The 18,593-nt window shown below is 40.7% G+C and overlaps 1 protein-coding gene across 5 annotated transcripts in view; it reads right to left on the bottom strand.

The window, feature by feature from the left end:
* TMEM117 (transmembrane protein 117) overlaps nt 1-18,593 on the bottom strand; it is a 218,271-nt gene that overhangs the window by 192,176 nt on the left and 7,502 nt on the right. The window lies entirely within an intron of this gene.

The raw sequence follows: 18,593 nt of genomic DNA, 5'->3' as shown, positions 1-18,593 counted from the left end.
AATACTTTGTTTTATGCATGAGTTGTCTTTTGTAAACATGACAGGGTTATTAGCAGTGCACTAACTTCCTTAAGAGAGTTTGTTAATCTCTGAATGGGCACACATGGGCAGTTATCTGCTCTAGTATATGCTCACATCGCAAACTGATACAGAAACAATGTCAATGCCACTTAGTGGCAGTGGTGCTCTCAGCATGGGAAGGGATAGAACACGAGAGATAAGTGTGAAGCTCTGCAATAAATGAGTTTATTGCTCCCACTGGATTGCACCACTAAGTTTGTAAACAGTGAGCTATTTCCAAAATCAAACACTTGCTATTATTATCTTCTAAACTATCTTTAAAGCTACAGATACACTGTCTCCTTCTCACTTAGGTATTGCTTTTCAACAAGTTAATTTGTCTGTAAAATTCAATGTGAAATCAAAATAAGTTTTTCCGGACACAAAGTTAAACAGAAAAGCTCAATGCAGTTCTCATTGCTTACTATCTACTATATAGATAGCAATGCTACTATTACATTATTAAGCTACTACCATTAGAAAGGTCTTCTGTTGTTAATGAGGAAATAAGCATTCAACTCAGAAGAAATTGTGAAAAACGTTATTGAAGTCATTTCTTGACTTTGGAAAAAATCTATATATATATTTCCTCTTAGAATTGCAGCCTTCATAACACCTTTGAATGCAACGTGTGCTCACAAGTCCCCAAAGTTGGCAAGAATAAAACTAAAAATTTTAATTAAAGACTGGATTGAAAACCTGCAGCAAGCTCAACAATTAAAAAGCATCACAGATAACCCTTCCACAACTCACATGCAATGCCTTTTGTGAGCAGCATTAACGTGGATTGCTCAGATTCTCAAGCAAAGTCATGGTTTTCACTGCCCGTGTTTCAGTGTGTAAAAAAGAAAAACTTGTTTTAGGAAATGCTTTAAAGTCAGTGAGACAGTCTGACTCAAAAAGTTTTCTATAAGACAAGGAGAATTTCATTCTGGTCAGGTAATCAGAACACAAAATACATTTAACTGAAGGAGAATGACCTTTATAGTCTCTATGTGACAGAACTATGCAGAATACACATAAAAAGATGCAAAATGAGGCAAAATGAGCTGATTTCTGCTGTCTGTCAGCATCGCCCTACCAAAGGGCTGCATGGTCCAGGGCACACCTGATGGAGGGATGCCAGACATTGCCATCATGGTCCTGGGAGAGTATTAAGGAGCGCTGTAAGTGCTGCGCCCAGTGACCAGGAAAGGACATGGGAAGCAAAGAGGCAGGGAGCTCTTTTCCCAGGCACGAATCCTGATCTCAGCCAACTCAAAAGATAAAAATTGCCATGAAATAGCATATATCAAGATGATACGGATTTCTGCTGCATATGCTTTGATCCTCCCTGATTTCCAAGGATCTGAGAAAGAGATACAGGCAGCATGGATAGTAGTCCTGCTCTATATGCTTCGCTGGGTAGAAGCAGGAGAAAACTGGAGACTCCTCTAGTTTATTGTATAAGGCAGGTGTCCCATGTCCTCAGTCCACAGTTCTGGGTTCATCTGCGGAACAAGGGACACACTGTTTGGACACTGAAACGCTAATAAAAAAACATTTTCTGCTTTTCTCCTTTTTGTATTCCACAGACAGAGAAATATGGGAAAAACTGTATTACAAAAGTAAATCCTTCTCTCCAGGTCTGTTTCTGTAGCTGAATGGAATTCTCCACAAACTTATAAAAGCTCACTATTTTTTTGTCAATAAAGCCATCAATGACACACAAGGTGCTCACAGACACAAGAACGTGGGGAAGGAAAAACAAACAAACCACCTTACACCCCTGAAAAGATTATTCCCAGACAACCCCAAATAATGAAGCACAGAAGAGGAAAAAAATGAAGACATCCTAAAAATATATATATATATATATATATATCTGTGTCACAGTGCCTCTGTTGCCTGTTCTCCCATCTCAAGCTTCTTCTACAACATGCCTTGTACTGGGTTGAGTCTATAGGCACAATCTAGTCCTTAAAGATCATCTTCAGACACAAAATTCTTGAAAAAATCACTCTTTTCCCTCTGCTGTTCAGATAGCAGTTCCTTATGATAATCAGCTGTGAATACTCCCTGGTAGCTGACAAGGCTTCCAGACATTGTTTGCCTGCTCATAAGAGATGCTATAATCAATTAAACACACTTTTTAAAAGTGTTTTTGTTCAACCAGGCTGAACTAATGTTAATGTTCTCCTGACTGAAATCAAAGGTTTTCTACAAAGTAAGAATTAAAAGGCACAAAAGCATCTGTTCATATTTACTTGGTCATATTTTTGTTTGGAAATAAAAGCTCCTAAAATGTTTTATTATAATATTCCGCAGATAGTTTGACATACACATATAAAATCAAATAAGATTATTCCATTTTCCTACAATAAGTGAACAATAAACTGAACAGCTAAGAGCCAAAGTCAACATCTTCTATGATGACAAATATGTTGCAATACTGGTTCCTCACAGACCACTGTTTGGATTAAATCTGACGCCATGGTATCTAATTAAATGCCCAGCTGTTCTAATGAGTTTGAACACACCAGTTAACGTGGTAATAATTTATTAGCCTACAAAACTGACTGCCAGGTATGGGTAGCTTTCACGTACTGTTTCTAGATTCTGAGAAACGACAGTGAGGGGCATCTTTATAAGGTACTAGATGAATACAAAATGGCCCACGGCCCAAAAGGTTTGAGTACTTACACATGTGATCAACTGAGGTCAGAGAAACAACTTTCTTATATGTTACTGTAAAACTCACCATTGTTTTGCAAGCAAAAAATGTCAAAACAGAGAGCTCTAAGCTGAAGATGTAAATAGAGCTACAGATGTCCCAAAGGTGCTTTGTAAGGAAAGCCATCTTTATGCATCCACCATTCCGCATTTGCCCATTCGATACTTGTATCTAACACACAAACCACCTGAAATTTTCATATTAAGATGCGAGCCTACCTTTTTAAAATAACAGTGTTAAAACGCTCCTAAGGTTTTGGGTTTCACTTCAGTATACATAGATAAATGCACTCTGATACCAAAGTTTTTCTTTTCCACGCCTCAGAAGCATCGCACTTGGAAAGAGGCCATGACAAACAGTACAACAAGGCAGATAACATACTTCACCTTTGTACGCTGCTTTCACAAGTGGAAGTCAATGCTCTTTAGACGGAAGAAAAAAATATATCACCACACTGATTCTACTGCTGGAGGAACCAAGGCAGAGGCAAGTAATGCAACCAAGTCCATCCAACCACCTCAGAGGGAAACAAGGTGGTTCCCCTGTCTTAGGGAAATGTCCCAGTCTCCCAAGTCTCCCAATGCTGACTACAAACCACACACCGGGCTCGTGCTTCCCCCTCGCCTGTGGCTGGGCCTGTGCCTGCACCTCTGCATGGGTCACGCCACCTCCTCCCCAGCCACCCCTGCTCCAGACACAGGTGATCAAAGCCCAGCTGTGCCTGCAGCTGGAGAAGAGGGCATGTGCCAATGGCCTGCAGAGAATTACTGCCCGGGTAAGCTCTCTCCCTTCCTTTTCACATGGTTCAGTGTGGACAGGGCTTCCTCCAGCTGGGAAAGGTCAGCCTTAGCTGGGGAGGACTGCAGTTCTCAGCTTTCGCACTCTAAAGTAAAACTCAGCCTAATGCCACAAAACATGCACATTCAAGGTCTCAGCTACTGACCTGGCTAGCAGAGCGACGCCTTCACACAGTACTCCGTGTACTACGGGAACCCAGGACCTCCGGTTTCCTGCCAGTCCAGCCAACACCACTAAGAAGACGAGCGTTAGTAGCCAAGGCATCTCCATCAGGCTTCTGGTGAACTGATTTTGGGGGTCACATGGACCTGATGCGAACTAGCCTCACATGAAGCAAATGCTGGTGAAACGCATTTTCAGGAGGTGGGGCCCAGATGAGTGGACAGTGAGGTGGACTGGTAACTGGCTGGCTGGCAGAGCTCAGAGGGCTCCGCTCAGTGGTGCAGTCTGGTCGGAGGCCTGTACCTAGCGGTGCCCTGCAGGGCTCTGCACTGGGTCCAGTGTTGTTCAACTTTTTCATCACGACCTGGATGATGAAACAGAGCGCATCATCAGCAAGTTTGCTGATGACACAAAGCTGGGAGGAGTGGCTGATACCCCAGAGGGCTGTGCTGCCATTCAGAGGGACCTCGACAGGCTGGAGGGTTGGGCTGAGAGGAACCTCATGAAGTTCAACAAGGGTAAGTGCAGGGTCCTGCACCTAGGGAGGAACAAGTCCAAGCACCAGTACAGGCTGGGGGATGACCTGCTGGAGAGCAGCTCTGCAGAGAGGGACCTGGGAGCCCTGGTAGACATGACGCTGACTATGAGCCAGCAATGTGCCCTTGTGGCCAAGAAGGCCAATGGTACCCTGGGCTGCATTCGGAAGAGTGTTGCCAGCAGGTGAAGGCTCTCCCCCTCTCCTCAGCCCTGGTGAGGCCACACCTGGAGCATTGTGTCCAGTTCTGGGCTTCCCAGTACAAGAGGGACATGGAGCAACTGGAGCGAGTCCAGAGGAGGGCTACAAAGATGATGAGAGGACTGGAGCAGCTGTCGTATGAGGAGAGGCTGAGAGAGCCAGGCCTGTTTAGCCTGGAAAAAGAGAAAAGTGACAGGAGACCTCATCAACGTATACAAACTTCTGAGGGGAGGGTGTAAAGAGGATGGAGCCGGTCTCTTTTCAGATGTGCCCAGCAAAAGGACAAGAGGCAACGGGCACAGACTGAAGCACAGGAGGTTACAGCTGAATATGAGGGGGCGCTTCTTTACTGTGAGGGTGACAGAGCACTGGGACAGGCTGCCCAGAGAGCTTGTGGAGTCTCCTTTTCTGGAGGTATTCAAAACCTGCCTGGATGCCATCCTGCGCAATGTGCTCTGGGTGATCCTACCTGGCAGGGGGGTTGGACTAGATGAGTGTGCAGGCAGGCTTAATTCTGCATTTTTCTGCATCTGTCAATTTCCATTACACAGATTTTAAATGTAATTTAAATTAGAGACTTTACTCTTCCTGATGTCATTACATCAGCCTTAAACAATTGTGCTGATGCAGTTAAAAGAAAAACTAAAAAATAGATATTGATTTCCTATCATGTTTTAGAACAATTTTCAGTAGGAAAGCAGCTGAAAATCCTGCCTTGGCAATACAAAATGCTAACATGTTTATTTGTGAGGTGCAGATTTTTTAATTTTACTTGACTGTATCCCAGGTTATAAAATGATCATGAAAAAAAAAATCTCTATTTAGATGTCCTTACTGCATAACAAAAAGTTGGTTAGAGGGCATATAAGGATGAATTATATTTTTTCACTCTTTATCCTTTATGATTTTTTAGCATTTTTAAGCACCTGCTTTTTTAACTGCCAGAACTATAAAAGTAATTCCACGATCCTCCTCCTTTTTCTTATTCCAGAGTTCCAACACATTTCATCATGCTAGTACCTAGTAGAAACTACAGTTTTCTTCTCTGAATTTACTAGAACTCAAATTTCACAATAAGTAAAAGAAGCATTACTGTATTTATATCCCATATAATGCTGATGCTGAACTCTGAAGGGCAGGACTGTAATCTCTGTTTCTCAATACCACTTTAGAGACACTCTGCAATGACTTGTCAAAATAATTAGTTCAATTTTTTTTAAACTGTTTGTTCTTTTCTCCTGACACTGCACTGAAAGTGATTCACAAGCTTATTTTTAACAAAAACAACAAAAAATAGATTTGCTTACAACCTATCTACCATGCAGTCCTTTCAAAAAGAAACATTTGTAAAGCATTTTTGAGTCAGAACACAAAGCAGATTCTGTCCTCACCCATCAAGGAGCAGCCACAGCTTTACAAATGGTCTTTGTGGTAAATTGTCCAAAATGCAGTATTGTGTCAAAGCAAATTACAAACCTGACTGTGGTGTTACATGTAATTTAATATGTTTATATGTAAATAGCTTAATATGTTTACATAATAGCAAGTGTGCACAATAAATATTTAGCCTGATTTGAATAAGGAACATCCCTTTCTTTCAAACACACGAAGCTGAGGTTGACAGAAGGCAACCACCCCACAACTAACTCTGAACTGGAACTCAAGAGAGCTTTGACCACAAGCTTTGCCACTAATTTTCTACAGGACTAAGGCAAGCCGTGTTGTCTCTGGGACTCACTGGCAGGAATGTAAGGTCGAGAACGAACATGCATGCTGAGTTGTCAAGGACTGGCAGAGAGCAAGAGAGAAAAGAGATTTACATTTCCTTGAGTCAAAAAGTTCAGTCAAATACAGGAGATAGCACATGTTCTAATAAAAAGAAATTGTGTCTCGAAGGTTGAGAAACAATGCTCATTTTAATTAAAAAGAAAACAACAACAACAAAAGAAGCTAGACTCTCTCCTGGCCAACAACAAGGAGAGAACAAAGTACATTATTTTTTGGCTAGACCCCCACAGCAGACTCAGGAAAGCTGAGCAGCTACAAGAGCTCCCTGCACAAAGTTCTCTCCCTCTGAGGCCTAACGTATGCAGAGAAAAAGAATAAAAAAGAAACCCTGATCAGAGACAGCTTACTGATATAATATCTGTATGAACAGATTAAGCATGTGCTTTGTTTTGTTTCTCATCTTCAATAAATATTTGCAATTATGCCGTCTGTTTTGGACACTGGGAATAAATCTCACAGTTCACAAGCAGGCACCCCAGAGGTTACAGAGTGTGTTTGCATTTCAGATGCACAAGGCAAGCAGAGAATTGATGTTGCAGGACTGAGAGGACGTATATTCCGGTGACAATCAAGAAGGCTGTCTAGCTTACCATGAAAGACTGGGGAATTTGCTTAGACTTAAGCATTTGCAGATTCAGAGAAAACTATTATTTCATAAGCTATACATTTCTCAACTAGCATCTGTATATGTGTCCAGAGAGACGCTTGTCTGAACACCAAAAGGGACATCACCAGTTAGTCAAGTCCTACCTCAATATTAGCGTATGCTGCAAGCACAAAAACAGTGAAATGGGGTACGTTTTCACTGCTTAAAGCATTTGCAAGACCTATTTCAACTGTGGGATGAACTTTCCAAATATTGAAAAAATTGCTCAGGAAAAAAGGTCAGGTTCTTTACTTTAACAACACAGGACTATGTTTATATAAGTAAAAAGAGTAACTGTAATTGTATCTTCTTTTAACAACCTGCAAATTGGACTTCCTGTATTTGACAAAGGAACCCAATGAATATCAGAGAATATGTGCTCCATGCAGATAGCTTCCATTAATGCACATAACAAAACTTCTGCAATTACATCATTGGAAGCATTGCTCATTAATCCTAGTTTGCCGTTCTAGATATAGCACATCATTTGTGTGTATTATGTGGGAACACTCTGTGATACTGTCCAAAAAGGAATATTAACAGCATAGAAACGGAAAGAGTAGAAATCTGCAATATCAGCGAAGCCACCAGATACATTTCAACTAGCAGCATCTTTGGAAAAATTGAATTTTAAATAATTTGATACTATGTTATTTGCAAAACTAAGCAACCATGGCAAATACTATATTGACAAATTTATTGAGTAAATATATCTTTCCTGGAAATAAATTGAATGGAGAAACTGTTACCAATCAGTTAAATTTTGAACAAAATAACAGCTTTGTAGCAAATTTCATCTGGAGCTCAATCAGAGCTAATGAACCCAAATTTTCATTACCAAAAGAAAGCCAAAGGGTGGGAAGGTTCCACAGCAGAACACATGAAAATACAGTTTTATGGTACGTGCATAGAAAGCTGGTGAGCCAGCTGGTTTCTTTTGGCCAGAGAGGAGTGGTTATTGAAAAATGTGATTTTTTTTTCCAAATACGTTTTCCCTATTCAGGTTTGTTTTAAAATCAATTTCCAATTTAATCATTTATATATTGTACAGAACCATTCATTATTATTATTCTTCTACCATATTTAAGTTTCCTAATTTCAAGAAATTGTTTAACTGCCTGTCATATTCACCCAATACCACTAGAAGGTGCTCCTCTGTTGAAAGATAATTACTTCTGTCTGAATTGCTTCTCAAAGCCAATTTTCCTCTGATAACTGCGGTTCTGGCCAGGTGTTTACACAGGCTGCAATTGCAACAGCCGCCCCTGTTCTACAACAGCAGGACCTCGTGTGTCATAGCCATCAACGCAGCATGGGAATAGCAGACCTGCTGTCGCTCATTTGCTTCACCAGCGAGTATCCCGGCTGAGCAGGACTCCAGGGAGTTTTGCTGGAAGGTGAGTTGGGGAAACTGCGGTGGATCTGGCACCTCGCGAAGAGCCCCAGTTTCTCTGAGGTTAGGAAAAACTCATCCCTGGAGTACCTTAGAACAGAACGCATTCATTCCTGGAGAGACACTTGGCTGAAGGCAGGAGGGTCCAACGTTTTAAAAAAGGGCAACCACACAAACAGAAGCGTGTGATCTACACCACTTCCACATCAACAGTTTCAAGACACCAAAGTCTACCTGGAAATAAGTCATATTTCATAGACAGCACTATGTGAGCCTCAGCTGAGTTAAGATTTAGTTTGCTAGGGATCTGATAACCAGAAAGGCATTCTGACAACCCCGAGTGCATACAGACTGCCTCTGCAAGCTCTTCACAAATACAATAAAGAACTGAAATAACTGCAGTTCTTCTAATAAAAAGGTTCAGCCTGCATGCTGTTTGAAGAGTTAAATTTTCTGTCATGTGTTGTTGGGTAAGATTTTGGTGAGAAAAGGGAAAGAAAAGGGAAATAAGGAAGGACCGACTGGCTAAGGCAAGATTCTGGCTCTTTTAGTTGTGAAATTTGGAGAAGGTCTTCAAGTGACCATTATGGAATTCAAATATTTTGGTGTACTTTGAGAGCCTATATTTCATCAGCTTTTTTACCTTAGACAATATCCACTAGAAAGCCCATTTTCACTGAAAGATGGCAAAGGAAAAAAGTGTGCATAGAATTCAAGGAGTGAATCTTTAAGCCATTAAAACCTAAGGTCTGCCCCGGGGAGAAGGTTCCTGCTGGTGAGGATACGTGTACTTGGACCTTCATAAGCTTCAGTATCACAAGGGAAGCAAACACAGCGCTCCTCAACTGGAGCTCTTCAGCTGGAGCACTTTGCAGAGGCTGTTGCAAGAGGCAAACTAAGCTTAGAAGCTACTCAAATAGAGTTTGGTTCACCAGACAGGTCTGAGTGATCAAAACTGAAATAATTAAAGGAGAAAGATGCTGGTAAGCTGTTCGGGAAGAAAGCCTGTTCCATTCACCTCTGTATGTTAATAGGGCAAACATTCCCAGGGAACACAACCCTACTCCCTGGGAAATGTGATACTAGTAAAGAAAATCACTCCACCCCTAAAGGTGCATGTGTCCTATTTTCACATGGAAAATAATTTATACAGTTCTAGATCTGAGAGTTTAAATGTAAAAGAAATAATAAAACATACAAATGACACAGCTTTCAGATCCAGCATGCTTTATGTGCAGCATGATACTGCACAGCATCTTTATCTTCAAATAGCAAAAAAAGAGCTCTCCATCTTGAGATGCCAGTGTCTTAATAAGAAATAGATCTTAGCACGAAATAGACAGAAAAGGGTATATGGCACTTGTTTTCTTGAGGTTACAGAGCACTTTCTCAGTCCTGCTGCTAAACTTTTCCAGCTCTTTCAGAGGAAGATCCTTTCCCTTATAGAGTAAGGAATGTAAACCTCTTCGATAGAATCAAATATCTTCACTCATTTTGAAGTAGTATTTATTTCAGGAATATCTTTTTAGACTACATTCAATACATCTTGTACGGTAGTGAGGAAAAACAACCACAAATTTTGTCTTGAGGCATTTACAATGGTCACAAAACATTCACTGGGACTCCTTAAGAGGTCTATTTATAAAGGGATTAAATATAATATGAATTATTCAGCCAAAATAAATAGTGCCTTTCATACCACCAGAAACACCTATTTGACACTGATGTACTGTGGAATACACACGTTCTTCTTGGAAGAAACAGTCTTTGAAGGACTTCGCCTTTCCGTTATAAATCACAGCAAGTAAATAACTAGGAGACACTTAACTTGCTTCCCTCAACAAGCCAAAATCATGCAAGATGGCTTTATGGCATATCTCTTGAAGGACAAGGTTTGTAACTGCAAAAATGAAAAAGAGAGATTAAATATAACTCAAGGTAGGTAGCATGAGAATTTCTGGTCTCAGTTTTGTTCTTCTAAAGGAATTATATCAGGCATCAATCTGACTTCCAGTGCACTACCCACAATACAAAGTAAATGAAGAACCTGTGCTCCACAGCAAATGGAATAACTTTTCGAGGAGAAGCTGAGCTATGAGGAGGCACTTGTACAGCATTACTGGAAGCAGGAGAACTAGGAATGTTTGAATTATCCCCACAGAACACAGTATCAAATGAGACACTGGCACCGAAGGTATATAGATTTTGACACAAAAAGGATCTCAGAGCTCCAGCGTTCGTGGGTGTTGGCAGCATGCTGAGGGTAAGATTCTTTCAGGTAAGTTGTGGGCCCACCCTGTGCAGACGGCAGTGTTGCAGTGTGGTTCCATTGACTCTGAAGAGACAGCTGATGCCTGCATTTGTTTCGGTATGTGTCACTAGCACGGCAATCAGAACCAGTCTCAGGAAGTTTTTGCTTTCTCCATCAGCAGGCTAAGAAATCGAAATCTGTTCCCGGAAGAGAAATACTTCTGTTTTACCCTTTGAATTTAGATAGGTCATATAGAAGTGACCCCTAGTCTAAATAAATCTGCTCCACCTTCAGGTGCCACAGAGAGGAGGTGCTTGGGGTGTAAGCACGGCTCAAACCACTTTGAAGTAATCTACCTTGGTATGTATCAGAAAGAACATCCGTCAAAGTGGGAGACATGGAGAAAATTATTGAAAAACCTTTACATTTTCATTTGTTGTATGAAAGTGATACAAAATTGAATGCTGTGCTAAGCTCTGAATTCCTTGGGGCAGGAACTCCACAGAAACCCCACGTAAAATATTCCTTTTTGGTTTCTTCTTCACTTTCTACACGTCATGAAACTCCAGCATATTACACCATCAAGTGCCAATTGAGATCCATATTTTCTGTCACATCTACAACCATAGATTAGCAAGACAGCTAGGACATTTGTGCTTTATTGTTAATTAAAGCCAGGATTAATCAAATTTTAGGCCTTTCTCTCTTTCCCCCCCATAAACTATAATTTAATATTGCTGCTTTGACTCTCTAGGAACTTGATCCCGCCTAATCCCCTACTGTCCCCTCTGCCATAACATATCACTTTCACTATTTGTTTAGCATGCTTGACTTTGACTGAATCTTGCACAGGTTTTGTTTCTTCTTTTGTTAGTATTAAAGAAAAGTGTGTTTCTCAGTACCATGGCATCAGTGTGCCAGAAACAGAAAACATTGTTTAGCATGGGCATAAGCTAGCCTCAAGCAGTTGTCCTCTTTGAAAGATCACATCCCAGGGTTGCAGATTAAAGATGAATTCAAGGTAATTTAAGACAAGACGACCTCGGCGGAAGAATCTGTCTCCTTCCAACTGGCAGTTTGTTTTTAAAAACTTCAGTTTTTCTGGCCTTCGGGCAAATGGCCAAAACCAACAAGTTTCACAATATTCCACCACAAGTAGGAGGAAGAAGAACTTGATAAATCTGGGGGTTTATGTGAAAATTTGTGAAGGATTTGCTTCTTAGCAACAGGTAGGCAGGAATAAAGACTACTGCTGACTATAGCTTTATTATTTGTCTTCAGAATTACTGTCAAAGGCACCTAAAAATAGACACATTTTTGTTTGAATCTTGAAGAAACTCTTGGAGGCTGGGAAACTATTCTGGGAGTTATCAGGACTGTCTTTCCTCAGTATCCATGGCGGGCCACTGTCAGACACTGAGCCAGAAGCGTGTCTGGCTTAACCCATAAAGTTTGTAATGTTCTGAAGTCTTATAAATCATAACAGGAAACAACTGACAATCACATCCAAATCATCTACTTTGCCATAACTTATTCTATGGCCAATTTGGATATGCAGTATATATATATTTAATAATTCCAGATAATTAATTAATAGACACATAAAACAAAGGAAAAAGCAGAATTTACTATACTAGAAGGGGAACAGGGAGGCAAGGAAATGTGCAAAAACTGAAATGATGTTTGTAGCTTGTAATTTTCAATTCATGTCTTAATAAATGACTTTTCTGCCTTTTGTTTGGATATATAATCTCAGAAATCTTCAATTCCTGCTTTGCTGAGCTTTAGAGAAGACACCACTTTCTACCTTTTAAACATTTTGGGATATTTATTTGGATATTTTGGGCCCAGAGAAGCTGTGGGTGCCCCATCCCTGGAGGTGTTCAAGGCCAGGCTGGATGGGGCTTTGGGCAACCTGGTCTGGTGGGAGGTGTCCCTGCCCATGGCAGGGGGTTGGAGCTGGGTGGTCTTTAAGGCTCCTTCCAACTCAAACCATTCCATGACTCTACGATTTATATGAAGCAGAAAAACATTCACTGTTCTTCTATTTACTGCTGTCATCTTTGAAGTATGTAACTATACCTAACTTTACTGTTATGTATGGTAATAACTATCATAAGTATCGTTAAATCACCATCATTTTCACATGAAAATTTCAAAAGAAGAGTCTTGCTCTCGAATACTTACGTAGTCATCTGCTCCTGTGTTGTGCTGCAGAGACTGGGCTGCCCCATAACCATGCAAAGTCAGAGTCAGTTCTAATGAGGCCCTCCTAATGGCACCAAGGAACCACAACGTGCTGATGCTTGGGCAGTAATAAACGAAGGCTATTTGTGGATTAAATGTCAAAGCATTTCTAAAAGGTATGTGTTTTATATATGGTGGAAGTCACCCTGATTAGGACTAAAATGCAGCTGTCTCTGGAGTGAAACATGCTAGATATGTAAGAACATCTCACCTTACTTAGAAAACAGGGGACACCATAATGCTTTATCTGAACCAAGCCTTTCTGCTGCTCTACCCCAGGTGCCCAGTCTGCCCCACGGAGACTCTTTTGCCACTTTGCAGGCTCGTGCAGAGTTCAAATCCTTAAAGCAGAAAGGTGTCTGCTGTTCCTGCCATCCCCCTGGCACGGGCTACCAGTGCAGAAGGGGGCACTGCCCCTTCTGAAGAAAAGAGAGAAAGCAAGCAGAAAACTGTTTTCCAGCATCTGAAATGCCTCACCAGAGGAATTACTGACTCACCTGTCTCTGGAATCACATTTAGAAATACCGGGTTACTTCCCTACCTGTCTCACATAACACACATGCTGATCCCTCCTCCTCAAAAGAGAAATGTATGAAGATGTATTAAAAAGATGCATAAATCACATTTATGGTTTTCTTAATAGTTCTCAAATCCTGAAAATATATTCAGAGGTTTTTTTAAACCCTGGAATGTTGTTTTTGTTATTATTCTGGAAATTTTCAAAAAACTTTGTATGTCAGTCACACTAGCTGATTTGGAGTCCCAGCAGGATCACAGAAAGAGAAATGCTGTCTGGTATGTGAAGGACCTTCATGCCACTCTGACAGCCTAAGGGGACCTTCAAAAAGGCACAGCAAGACCACTGAGTTCATGTTCTCCTTGGGGCTCCCCATCGGGCACGCAGCAAGGTGATGTTCCACACGAACACCCCCTCCATCTCTTTGCTGTAAGGAATAAGGAAAGCAGAATTATGCCCCTGCACTAGGCTGCACCTGCACTATGCCCATCATGCTGCTTCTGCCAGGAATAAGCTCACTTCTATTTCTAGAAATCAGGGAATTGAGACATATTATTCCTGCAAGTGGCAGGCATTATTCCAAACTCACTCCCTGCCTTGAATGGAAAGAAAAATCTGAAAGTCACATCAAAGAGATCAAAACACAGAGTTGACACATCAATATTAAGTAGCAATGAGAATATTTTTAGTTTTCAGGCACTGGATGCTAAATATTCTCTAGAGCCTTCCCATTACGGATAATCTGACATGTAGCTCTTCCCGCAGTCTCATGCTGCTGCCTGGGGAAAGGAACATGTGCCTCCAGAAGAATCAAAGCCTTCACTGCAAAAATAATCTTTTTCGTAGCTACTGTTGCTATATCTCCAATTAAACTCTGTAGTTTGCAACCCATAGATAATACGGCGTCAGACAGATTCCATAACTAATGCTAAGAGCAGACAATGGCATCCTCATTGAACCTTAGGAAAGGAAGCAGTAAGATGTTACAGCTCTTCTAAAAATACAAGAGTAAAAGAAGAAATTAGGAGGTCACTTGCATGCCTTTTATTTATATTTCAAAGGTCACTTGTGGTCTCCGTGGTGAATGATGTAAAATTTATTTTAAACTGACATCTTAATTACTGGCAGTGTTGCAGAGCTGGAATCTGATGAGCCCACACTCGTTCAGTGGCTGGCTCTGAGTTTCTTGCTTTTTATGCTGGGTTTTTTTGCTGTTGTTGTTTAGGATTCTGGCTTTCAAAAATGCTTGCTCACAGTCATTTGTGTGTTATTATTAGCTATCTGTTAGATTGGCCCTTTGGCACACATTTTGTAGGACCAAAATAATCTGATTGTATTGCTTCAACATTTACTGGATACAAAAGAGGTGAATTGACTTCGAAGCAATCAAGTAGACTTTGAATGTCTTCAACAGCATAAACTTCATTGTTATTAAAATTCATATTGAACAGGCTCCTGAAGACAGTTTTTTTTTTTTAAACCAGGTATTACATCAGTAGCATTCTATTAGGCTGAAGTCATCAATGGAAAAGAAAAAGCAGGAACAAAGCTGCTGGGTATTAAGTGACAGCTCTTATTGTAATTGAAGATAAGAGCTGACAAAAGAGAAGAATATGCTCTATCCATCAGGTTAGAATTTGAGGCAAGTATTGCCATACACCCATTATTTGCTCCTACAGACGGTGGCACAACTGTTCATGTAACTGCTATCCAACCAGAACGGGAAACAACCTAGCCGAAGAACAACCATGCAAAAATCCTAGCACATCTCTTTTTTTCATGTGGTTCATTAGCCATGCGCAAGCCCCGCTAAGCGATATGCCACAGCAACGCTAGCAGCAATACCACAGCCCCGATTTTACCCTAACATGACCTCTGGTATTTCAGGATACTTAACAGTCATATATGTGCTATTGTGCAAATTTATCTGATGTCAGCTAGCTGCCTAACAGATTCACGTTTCTCATGTGCAGGATATTATCATCCTGACTAAATCCCATTCCACCTAATTTCCTCTTGCCATCTGCATACATTCATTGCTTCAGTTGTTACATACTTTTACCTCTCAGCATAAAAGCAGACATGAGGAGTCTGTTTATAAGAGGTTTGCAATATCTTTTAGAGCCTTTCAGATTAAACGTTCGACAAAAAGAGTAATGTTTTCAGACAACAGGTCCTCAGTGGGTGTTTTGTTTGAAACTGTCTCTCATGAAATTGCTCCCAGCATGGCACTACCGTCCATTAAAAAATTTGCAGCGTTAGTGTGTGCCTACAGCCCAATGCAATTCTTGTAATGACTGCTTTATTTATTCACTCCTCTGTCTACAAAGCTCAGATTATTATTTAATTCTAGACAAACTGCATACTGTGAACATTTGTAAGGGAGCAACCCACTGAATTCAACATTTATTCAACTGCTCTGATTTGCTCGCAGTAGTACGATGGTCCACCTCTTTTAAGAAATACAGCTTTCGTTCTGTTTATCTTGTTTTGCATAATTTGTTACAGCACATTAAGTATTTACTTTCCATCCACAGCATTTAGAAATGAACTTACAAGCATAAATTTGAACATACTCGTTAGCAACTGAATAAAATCCAGCCTCCGTAATAGCAGACTTTTAATCAGTTTTGATCTTTATTATCACTTAGAATGAGAGAAATGCGCAGGTATATACTTGCACATTGTGTAGTAAGCATGCTTTGAAAAACTGATGCATTTAATATGCAGCATAAGCTAAGGTTTATTACACATCAAAGCAAAGATGTTGGACTGAAAAAAATAAGACTTTTTCCCAAGTATACTGCCCATTTATCTACAATGCTAAAAATCAATGTGAATCAAAAATAATTTTAAATTTATGTGATAGAATACATTTATATACTTTGATGCAAAATGCACAGCCTGAACTTAGGGTAAAAAATCCCCACTGAACGCATAATTTGGGCCTGAGGCTTGAGTACAGAGCTGCAATTGTACATACGCTGAGAAGGTGCCGATTAAAACATACACTTTCTACACACTAAAGATTGTGTTATTTTCCAGACAGTGCCCCAGAGCGATACAAAAAAATATTTGCAAGAGCTTATTCATGATTTTCTTTTAAGTCAGTATGTAAGATTTGAATGCATTTTCTGAATGCACACTGTCATCTAATGGGGTCAGTTTATAAGCTCTTTCTGTTTTTAATAAAGCACAAAATAAACCAAGAAATCTCAAAGCAAGAGCAAAGGAGATACCACTTTTCCCCTCCTCAAGTAACTCTCTCATACAGAATCAAAATTCACTGGGGTATAAATCTTTATTTCCCCAAACTTCCGATCTTCATCTATTGCCTTTCATTTTCCAGTGCAAAATACAAAGCACGTCAGAACACAAAAGCTAACCAAATGCAAGATATGCTTGGTGATGAATCAAAAGAATGTAGTGGATAACAGCCAAAAGGCAATTCTAAAATTCCATTTGTTCTGACCATATGCCATAAAAATATAAAGAATCTACTCTATGAAGACTGTTTTCCTCAGAAATCTTTATCACCGGAGATGTTTATCAAATGAAGTAAGTTATTTCTTGAGTGAATAGCAAGAAATGTAGGGCTTTTTTTCTCATCTTGTTGTAACTCATGAGCAGTGTCTTGAAGAAGGTGCCTGAAGAGGTTACTGATCAAAGGCTGCAATGAGTATTATCAACTGGAAACATTTCACCATGCCCTCTAGTCAAGATTTGTACTTCTCAACAATATCATTTACCTATTCTCTTATCTCTCTGTAGTCTCAGAGACATGAAGCCTAAATTATGTTTCTAGCACCCCTCTCCTTCTACTTTTAGGAACGTAACTTGCCTGAACTTAATTCTATTACTTTTATAGTTCACAACAGTCACGGCTATCGGATGGGGTCTGTCATAGATGGTAAACTACATTACGATGCAGTTGTAGAGGCACTATTTTTCTAGTTCACATGCACACTCAGCAGCAAGAAATACAGAAGACAAGGGACAAAAGAGCAGGAAGGGCATAGGGAAAGAAAATCCTTTTCACTCCTCCTCATCTAAAGTGAGATGTGCAGACTAATCCTTCTCAATTTCAATTTGCAGCATACGCTGTGAGCCAAGATCTGACACAGGGAGATTGACTGGTGCTATTTGGTTTCCTGACAGCAGGAAATTATGCACAGGCCACAAGAAACGACCAGTCACAATTCCTCTACAAACAGAATATAACAGAGAAATATAAGCAAATACAGAAGGACTGAAAAACTAAAATGGTTCCAAACAATTATACATGAAAAAAAAGGACTAGATTGGGGAAAAAAAAAAAAAAAAAGGAAGAAAAAAAAAAACACATCCACAAACTTTTTAAAATGAGATATTTTGAAATATCTATCTATATCTCTTTTGAAATAGGGAAATTAAAAACAATAATGGTCTGAATTCATAAAATGCTTGATGCTAGAAGATCTAGAGGGCATACTCAATGAGGATCTCAATAAAATACATATTTCTTGGCAGTAAAGCTTTTGAAGTATTGACAAGTAACCAGCAGGAAAGATTTCAGTAAGGGCTGTACAAATCTTCTGGAGACCCAGAGGTACGCTCAGGCTGCAAGCCTCCTCTGAAGCCCACAACATCATGGCATCAATGCTATCGCCCTCCACCCTGGCTAGTGTACAGCTAGCATGGCCACACCAGCCAGCAGGACAGGCAGACCGCCAGTCACCCGGACTGCCACCCACTCTCAGCACATCACAGGCACCACATTTCCACCAACACGCTGCGTGGGTGCAGTCCCACAGCACTCCAGCCAACAACACGAGGTAGGGCTGCCATGGCCCCCGGCGAGCTTGGCTGCACCGACCTTGGCCACCGCATCGGCGCTGGCACCTAAGGGATCGCATCGGTCCAAGGAGCACGACAGCAGAAGCAACTGGTTTTCCATGGGATCGGCTGCCTGAGCTGAATCACATCGCATTTGGGAGGCACCAAAACCACGCGGCTGGGTGGGACTGTGGTAGATTCATGTTGGCTTGAGCTGCCAGGAAACTGAGCTTGCAGCAACTAGCCTCAGATCAGATTGTTATCTAAATTCATACTGCTCCATCAGACCAGAACTGGAAATATCCCTAAGCCAGGACTGGAGCAGAGATAGGACAAATCTTGCCTGTTTGTTTTCCCCCTTCGTTGTGCTGCCACAAATATCTGTATGACCAGATATGATCCTCACTGAAATAACAGGTGGATACTGCAAACACGCTTAACTTCCCTAACTAAGCAGCTGCACAAGA

Source organism: Anser brachyrhynchus (genome assembly GCF_964034855.1).
Source record: "Anser brachyrhynchus genome assembly, chromosome: 1".
NCBI classification, from domain to species: Eukaryota; Metazoa; Chordata; class Aves; order Anseriformes; family Anatidae; genus Anser; species Anser brachyrhynchus.
The sequence above is the reverse complement of the archived record's forward strand: the minus strand, read 5'-3'. Positions and strand labels throughout refer to the sequence as shown.